We start from the raw sequence: 9,429 nt of genomic DNA, 5'->3' as shown, positions 1-9,429 counted from the left end.
TACACAGATTTCAGTACAAAAACATAGCTTTGATTTTTTTAAAAAAGGAAATATAAATTTGTTCTGTACATTCCATGCATGGTTACGATGAAGAGTTAGAGAATTCTGGATACTCAAGGAAAATCTTAGTCTTGTCAACACATGGGATTTGTAGCATTTTCTCCACCACAGAATCTGTGTCACAAGCTTATTGGCCTGAAAAACTGAGATCAACACTACTATCACTCACTGAATTGTAGGCTTTTCTCAAGTTTGAGTCATCTGTGTGTGCTTCATAGAAACATAAGAGAGAAGAGAAGAAACCCTCCGTAGATATTAAACATGTTTCAATAAATGAATCAAAAGTAACACTAAGAAATCTTTGATTACAATTTCATCTCATCTCTACTTCTTGTTCCAGAGTCCCCCTGGTAGACTTCACCTTCCAATTGGTGGCTCTAACTGGTCATGGTCACATCATTTCCTCCATATTTACCTTCTTTATTCTCCAGACCTTATCTGGCCACGTTAGCTCACAACCCCATAATTTTCAGGATCAATTTTGAAATTCATATTTTAAGAGCAAAGATTTCCATGTTGAAAGAGTATCACCATTTAAACCTTCCACCGAGGAAAGACCCTTAAAACAGAACAGAACCAAGAAAAATAATAACAACCATCTTCGAATCAAAGTCCTTGAATTTGGAAATACTGATTCTTTTTTTTTTTTCAAAAGCAGAGGCTGATTTGATTTCCTCTGTGTTCATCTTGTGTGGAGAATATAAACAGGGAAGGGAGACTAGATGTCTTAGGGTCAAACAAATAGCTGGTTAAAAGAAAGAGAGAAAAACAACAACAACAAACAAACAACAATAACAACAAAAAAACCCAGAGGAGTATACCCTTTAAAATTCATCTGGTCATCACTTGGGAGGGGTTCTTTTCAAGGAGGAAAAAGCCCCATGATGAGATCTCTTTTCCTGCAGCCAGAGTGCTGCATGCGCAGGTCCAGCCTTACAGGAAAGGCGAATCCCAGCGAGGCCTCCCTGAAGCCACAGCTGCCCTCCCCTCCTCTGAGGCTGGCCCCAAGTTGTCACACACCCCAGCACACCCGAACAAGTTAATTTGTAATCTTAGGGGGAAAATGATGGTCGCACTGTGTCTGTCACCGAGCGCTCTCCCTGCCAGTTTAAACAGCTGATTAGTTAGCGCCACTGGAATCGATCCGCATCAGTTCCACCTGCATGCACCCACCAGGAACCACTTTATTGTAAATCAATCATTCTGAAAACATCTCACAAAGGGGCCAGGCTTTACTAACAAGCCGTCAATTCCTGCTGCCTGTTGGCAGCGCCCAGCAAATGAGGAGTGCAACCAACATTTATTCAAAAATTATCTCTTCAGGTTCTTTTGAGCCTGGGCAGGGGGTGGAGATGCTGAGAGGAATTGGAACTTCCTAATGCATGCACATGCGCACATGTGTTGTGAATCCATCTCCCTGGAAAGAGAGCCACGGTTTGACCAGGATCTCATTAAAAAAAAAAAAAAAAAAAAAAGACAAAAGATTTGAATAGATACTTCAAAATTAGGATAGATGGATGGCCATAAGCACATGAAAACGTGCTTTATCTCATTCATTATCATGGATATGTAAATTGACACCTCAGAGAGGAACCTCCACCATCTTGGAAAAGATTGACACTACTCAGTGAGGATTGAGCAAGATTTCTAGTTTTATGCATGCACCCAAGGGAAATGAAAACACAAACACACACCCTCACTAAGATTTCTACCCTGATATTCATGGCAGTTTTGTTTACAACAGCCAAAATCTGGAAACAGCTCAGGTGTTCATCAACAAGTGATAGATGAAAAAAGTGTGATATATACTTTTTTTTTTTAAAGAGAGAGAGAGAGAGAGAGAGAGAGAGAGAGAATTTTTAAATATTTATTTTCTAGTTTTCATCGGACATAACATCTTTGTTTGTATGTGGTGCTGAGGATCAAACCCGGGCTGCATGCATGCCAGGCGACTGCTCTACCGCTTGAGCCACATCCCCAGCCGGAGATATATACTTATAAGGGGATAGAGCTCAGCAATGAAAGGGATGGATTGCAGATATGTGAAGCAACATGGATAAATCTCAAGAAAAATGTTATACCAAAGGAAGAAACATTACACACATAAAAAAAGGCTTCTTGATGACTCCAATGAAGTGATATTCTAGAGCAGATAAAACTGTGGTAGGAAAAAAAATCAGAAGAATGATTGCCTCTAGGGAGATAGGGTTGGGATGGACTGGGTGTGGCATGAGGGAATTTTCTGGAGTGATGTTCTGTACTCATGTTCTATAGTCCATGTTCTAAGCTTCATGCTCTATATGTCAAAAGAAGCTTGAATTAAATGGGTGGATGCATATATAAAAACTGCAGTGAAGGGTCCACTTAAGATGTCTATATTGTATGCAAATGTCACCTCAAAACTAAAAAGTGAGAGAAAAGTATAAATAAATGTTGAATTTTATTAGTGGTAGGTGTTCTGGGTAAAGCGCATCAAAATTGTCAACTTGAAGTGCATTTAAAAATAAGATGGATTAGCTGGGTGTGATGGTGCATGCCTGTAATTCCAGCAGCTTGGGAGGCTAAGACATGAGGATCTTGAGTTCAAAGCCAGCCTCAGCAAAAGCAAAGTGCTAAACAACTCAGTGAGACCCTGTCTCTAAATAAAATACAAATAAGGGCTGGGGTTTTGGCTTAGTGGCCAAGTGTCCTTGAGTTCAATCCCCAATACCCTCCCCTCCCCAAAAAAGATATAACTGGGTAGAGGGAGGGACAATGAATAGATATGGCATAAAACAAGTACATAATAAAACCTAAGTGGGGTTAAGGGATAAAATATGGATATTCACAATAAAATCCCTTCAACTTCTCCCTATGATAAATATCTTCATGATATGATGTTAGTTTTTTTTTTTTCTTTTTTCTTTTTTTAATAACACAATGAAATGGAGGGTCTTCCTTAACTGGTCAATATTAATTGCACAAAAGGACTCTGTGCTCTGTTTGAACAACCCATGGGTCTCTGAATCAATCTTTTTCCCTATCCATCGTCTATAAAAAATGATGATATTTGGGCTGTCAGAAGACCAACTTGACACATAACCCTAGGAACCCACTCCTCAGGAAAAAGATGTGCAGAGAATATTAGAATTGGTTTTTAAGAGCCTTCTGCAAAACATGTTCAACTCCTTTTGGTTAAGGAGACAGGACAAAGGCATTTTGTCTTGAGATATTTCCACCCTCCCTTTTTAGCTTCTATCTGAATCTCAGTATGTGGTTAAAAAAAAAAAAAAGCCAGAGAAAATTGGGCTTCCATTCTGGGTAATGGAGAGCTCTGTTGTCTTCTTTTGGTTAGAAGGCATCCTGGTAACAACCTGATTTTGCCAAGTGGTCCAGACAGCCCCATGCAGGAGCTGCTCAGGTCATTTGCTGAGAGATGATTGCATTGTCAGCTCTGCATGGTGGAGGGTAATTGTGTGATTATGACTCCCTTGTAAACCTTGCATCAGAAGGCAAAACTCCGGGAGTAGTTTGAGCAGTGGGGAGGAGTAAAATTGGACTGCAAGGGAGAGCAGCTGAATGCCTGTGGCCCATCAACTTCCGTGGGGGTTCATGGAGGCACAGATGGGAGAACCAGCTCTGAGCCACTTGGGAGACAGTTAGGGTAATGAAACAACACAAGGTAATGGTTACGACACATAACATGGTTAGAAGGAACCCTGGATTTATTGGCACTTGGCAACTGAGGAGAAGCAGGATTTAAGGAGGCTGTAGGTGAGCTGAAGCAACGGGTACCAATACAGGGGTAGGGCACTCTGCTGCGAAATCTAGTTTTGCCATGTTTCAAGTTCCTGCTGGTCCTAACTTTGACCTTGGGCAAATTCTCCTAGCTCTCTAGGTCTCTGTTTAACCTTATCTGTTAAATGATTTAAATAATTGTAGCCCTCAGGTTGATGTTGCAGGGATTAGTTGAGCAAAGTACAAAAGCTGGAAATAATGCTGGGGAGCACCATGAAAATGTTCATTATGGCTTTAGGCAAACGGCCCTTCCTCCGGGCCTTGGATGGTCTTGGGTTGGAGCAATACAGTGTTGGGCTCCAAATAGTACTCTCTACTGCTTGCCTGCTATCTGACCTCCCTTCACATTGGATATCCTTGATCTGGGTATGGGCCATGATTTATCACAGGAAACAGGATATAAGCAAGACTAGTTTGGGGTTATTTTTGAGGGGGGAGGTACTAAGTATTGAACTCAGGGGTGCTTTACCACTAAGCCACCTCCTCAGCCCTTTTTATTTTTTATTTTGAGACAGGATCTCACTAAGTTGCTCAGGGCATCACTAGGTTGCTGAGGCTGGCTTTGAATTTGCCATCCTCTGGCCTCAGCTTCCCAAGTCCCTGGGATTACAGGCATGCACCACCAGCCTATCTGAGCAAGTCTGTTTTAAGCTGAGCAAGTATTTCTTGAGTATCCCTTCAGAGACTTAAGGCACAAGGTCTCTATATTTCTGGGTGATCACCTAACCTCTCTATTCTTTAGCTTCTTCTTCTTAGAATGGGGACAATAATGCCAGCTTTTCAGGAGCATTATGAGGATGACAATAATATATGTCAAGTGCCTGTCATGATATTTGGCACATAATGCACAATAAAAGATACATGCTATTAAATATATGTTTGTGAATACACAATACACAATGCAAATATGAACACATGCATAGTTGTAGTAACAATAATCAAAACACATATATTATAGTAAGGACAATTATAATTCCTCTAAAATATAATGAGGTGAATGAGACATATAGGTGAATGCTTCAACACACAGGTATCATTTTGTTCATGCATAAACAACATAGAAAGCAAGGATTCAGCAAATGATCTATTCACCTATGATTTATATCAGATTCTGCTTTGAAACTGTATGTTTTTAAATGTGGGAGTTATTCAATACCACAACAGAGCAAGTGTTAAAAGAAATAATTTTCCACCAAGCATTATTAAGTCAAGTACTCATTAAGTCCCAAGTTTTCAATTCTGAGAACATAATAATTACTTCAAAGTTACCATAAGTGGTATATTTGTTGCCCGATTTAAGTTTTTATAGGTGTTGCACATATATGATGATGGGACAAAATAGGTTAATAATAATAGAATGGCATTGCTTATGGTGGTGTTGATGGTGACACAAACTATATCAAGTGTTTTCCAGTTTAACAATTTATTCTCATTCAAATATTTCCTCTGCTCTACACTTTAAAGCCACCAATCAAAATAACATATAATCTTCACTTATCATGGAAAATCATAACTTCACTCATTCTTTTATTAAATACCCTATCATATACTCAATAGATTGCTATATGTTTTGGGCACCAAAAGGACTACAAGGTAATAACTTATGTACCTGCATATGAAAATCTAGTAAAGGAGTATGTTTCAAGGTCCCTCTCTGTGTGCCCTAAAAATAAAAGTTGCTGGTTCAAAAAACAATGTGTGGATTTCACCTCTCACATATTTCCATAGTTAATGTACATGGGGATAATAAATGCACTAACAAGTCCTAGAGAGGCCTCTTTATTTATTCTACTTCAATAATTTTTTGACCACAGAATCTCTTTGCCAGCAAGACATTTATTCTTAGTGCTTAGGAAATCCGTAGTAAAAAGAGGTGAACATGCAAACTAAAGCATTGACCCCGTGATAAGGGCTGGGACAGCTTGGTGGACAGCACAACCCTGGAGCAGAGAGGATGGAAGGGGTCAAGAAAGTTTCCCAACTTTGAGCAAGTTCATGTAGCCAAATGGTAGAAGTCTTGGGATCATTCCCGATCATCTGGACCACAGTGTTTCTAGTAAGAAAAGACAGTGTGATGCCTCTGAGGCTTCTGGTCCCTTTGGGAAGTTCAGTCTTGGTTACTCAGCATATATAATAAGGAGGTGGAACTTGGTCATTTCTAACTGCATCCTGGTGCAAGGCTGAATTTAGGGCCAGTGGTCCAAGGTCCACATGTCTTTTGGAGCCTCCTCCCCAACCCAGAGTCAAAAGCAAAGCTCTTTACAAAGATATGCATCTAATGAATGGTGAAATGTATTGATTTCAGATGGTGAGGACCACAGGCTGCATCCCAGTGGATGCCTGGGGAAAGAAGATTATAGGTTAGAATTGACTGTAACAGAGGGTTTGAACTCCTCAAGCTATAGGATAACTGTGGCGAAACCTCCACTTATGAGGGACTTCCGCATATCAAGGGGTAGCTCCAGGTTCTATCTAACAGAAATACAAAAAGAAGTGTGTGTGACCAAGTGCCCACAGCCTCACCTCAGCAAGCAGCTCCCTCAGGCAACATCTCTGTGGTCTGCTCAGTGATTAAAGAACGTATAGGATTGTCCATTGCTCAAATTAGGGACTCAACCCTCGAGTCTGAATACATATTTGTATATTTGGGAGGAGAATTTTTATTGTGGGAAAAGTTAGCTAATTTAAAATTTACCACTTTAGCTACGTTGAAATGTACAATTCAGTGGCATTGATTGCACATTGTTGTGGGACCATCACCCCCATCTATCTTTTCATATTGCCCAACTGAAACACTGTATCCACTGAACAATGGTTCCCCATTCCCCTCTCTCCCAGTGCCTGCAAACCTCCATTCTGTTATTTGTTTCTATGATTTTGACTATTCTAGGTACCTCATATGAATGGAATCATACAGTATTTGTTTTTAATTAGTAGAATACATTATGCACTTTGATATACATAAATGGAGTATAATTTCAAATTTTTCTGGTTGTACATGTTGTAGAATCCCATCAATCATGCAGTCATACATGTACATAAAATGTTAATGTCTGTTACATTCTACTATCCTTCCTACCCGCATACTCTCTCCTCTCCCTTCACTCCCTTCTACCTAATTTAAAGTATCTCTGTTCTTCTCTAGTATCCCCCTTATTGGGAATTAGCATCCATATATCAGAGAAAACATTTGGCCTTTGCTTTGGGAGGATTGGCTTATTTCACTTAGCATGATATTCTCCAGCTCCATCCATTTACCAGCAAATGCCATAATTTCATTCTTCTTTAAAGCTGAGTAATAGTCCATTATATATATATATATATATATATATATATATATATATATATATATATATATATATATATATATATTCCATTCATCTGTTGAAGGGCACCTAGGTTAGTTCCATAATTTAGCCATTGTCAGTTGAGCTGCTATAAACATTGATGTGGCTATGTCACTGGATTATGCTGGTTCTAATTCTTTTGGGTATAACTGAAGAGTGGGATAGCCAGGTCAGATGGTGGTTCCATTCCAAGTTTACTGAGGAATTTCCATACCACTTTCCATAGTGATTGTACTAGTTTGCTTTCCTAATAGCAATATAGGAGTGCACCCCTCCATCCTTGCTAACATTTATTGTTGCTTATATTCTTGATAATTTCATTTAAAAAATGTGTTTGAGATTCATCCATGATATAGGAGAGGGTGAATTTTTACATGTTATAGTGTTATTACACATGTATGTATGCATGTGCACATTTTTCTATCTATGTATGCATAACCACATACTTTTAAGGTCTATTACTTACTTTGTGTTTATAACTATTTCATGATAATGAAGGAACAATAGCATCATTGCATACCTAAGAACTGAAAGGTTTTTTGTTGTTGTTGTTTTTGTTTTGTTTTGTTTTGGTACCAGGGATTGAACCCAGGTGCACTTAATCATTGAGCCACATCCCCAGCATATCCCTTCCCCCTTTTTTGGAGACAGGGTCTTGCTAAATTGCTCAGAGCCTCGCTAAATCGCTCAGGCTGGCTTTGAACTTGAAATCCTTCTGCCTCAGTCTCCCAAACTCCTGGAATTAGAGGCATGTGCCACCATGCCCAGAGAACTGAAGGTTTTATAGTAATTTAAATAGAAAATAATGCTGGAAGGATTGAGTAATCACCAGAACCTATGAATGTGTCATTTCGCATGACAAAAGGATGTCACAGATGTGATTGAAGGTGCACCCCTGGTAGTGGGGATTATCCTGGATTTATTCTGGTGGCTGCTGTCTAATCATAGGAGTACTAAATCACTCAGAATCACTGACTGTAGTCAGAGAGAGATACACAACTAAATAAGGGTGATAGAGACACAATGTCAGAAGGACTTCCCTCACCGCTGCTGGTTTTGAAGACGGAAAGATAGGGCTATGAGCCAAGAATGGAAAAAGCCTCTAGAAGTTAGAAAAGGAAAGGAGATGGGATCTCCTTTGACCTCAGGAAAGGAATGCAGCCCTACTGCCATCTTGATTTTAGCTCAATGAGATACATACAGACTTATGACCTATAGAATCTAAGAGAATAAGGTTGTGCTGTTTTAAGCTTGCTGAATTTTTGAGAATTTGATACAACAGCCATAAAAACTAGTACAATGTTTCAACTACAAAAGAACAATGTTGCAACACTTGCAACAGATACTGGGCTTACTCTTCAGGATTTTTACCTCCTCCCCGTCTTTGTACGGAACAACTGAAAGTACATTTGGAGTTAATGTAGACATAGATATAACATTAAAAAAAATCTGATCTGAATTCCATCAATAATGAATTTAGATCAAACATTTATTCATCAAATCTTTTAAGTGACTACTACACACCACATACTGTGCTAGGTACTATGTACTCATCCATGCATGAGGCATCTGACCTGATGCCTGCCCTCAGGGAGCTGTCAGTCTTGCATAGGTGTTAGAAAATAAACAGATAAATGAGTCATTGATTATAAGTTGTGACAAGTGCCATGAAGGAAATGGGCAAGGTAGTACACTGGAGAATAAAATATGAACCTGGAGAGCAAGGAAAATTTTATTAAAGTTGTCTGAGAAGGCTTCATTGAGGAGATAATTTTTATATAAATATCAGAAGGATAAGGAGGACCCAGCCATGTAAAGTGAACATTTCAAAAAGAGAAGAATGATCACTGTCAAATACCTCAAAGGCTTAAGAAGTCTTGACTGTATTTGGGAAGAAATGTACACAGGCTGGCATGACTGGGTGTAGCATGTGAGGAGAGATGGTCTTGAGAGAGGTTGAAAAGAAGGACATTACCAATAATGCCAGGCCCTTCAGATTGTGTGTGTGTGTGTGTGTGTGTGTGTGTTTAAACATTACCAATTCACAAAAGTATATGATCCAAAGGTTCTTGGTACATACAGAATTGTGCGATCATTACCATGATCAATTTTAAAGTTTTTTTGTCATTTTTATAAGGAAACTTGGGAGCATGTGAATAGAGAGGGATGATATTTAGGAAGCTGGGCAGAGAAATGAAGATGGCTACTCAGTAGATGAAAAGAGAAGACAAACTTGGAGAACATT

This window comes from Marmota flaviventris, chromosome 4 (assembly GCF_047511675.1).
Source record: "Marmota flaviventris isolate mMarFla1 chromosome 4, mMarFla1.hap1, whole genome shotgun sequence".
Lineage (NCBI taxonomy): Eukaryota > Metazoa > Chordata > Mammalia > Rodentia > Sciuridae > Marmota > Marmota flaviventris.
This window is presented reverse-complemented; position numbering follows the sequence as displayed.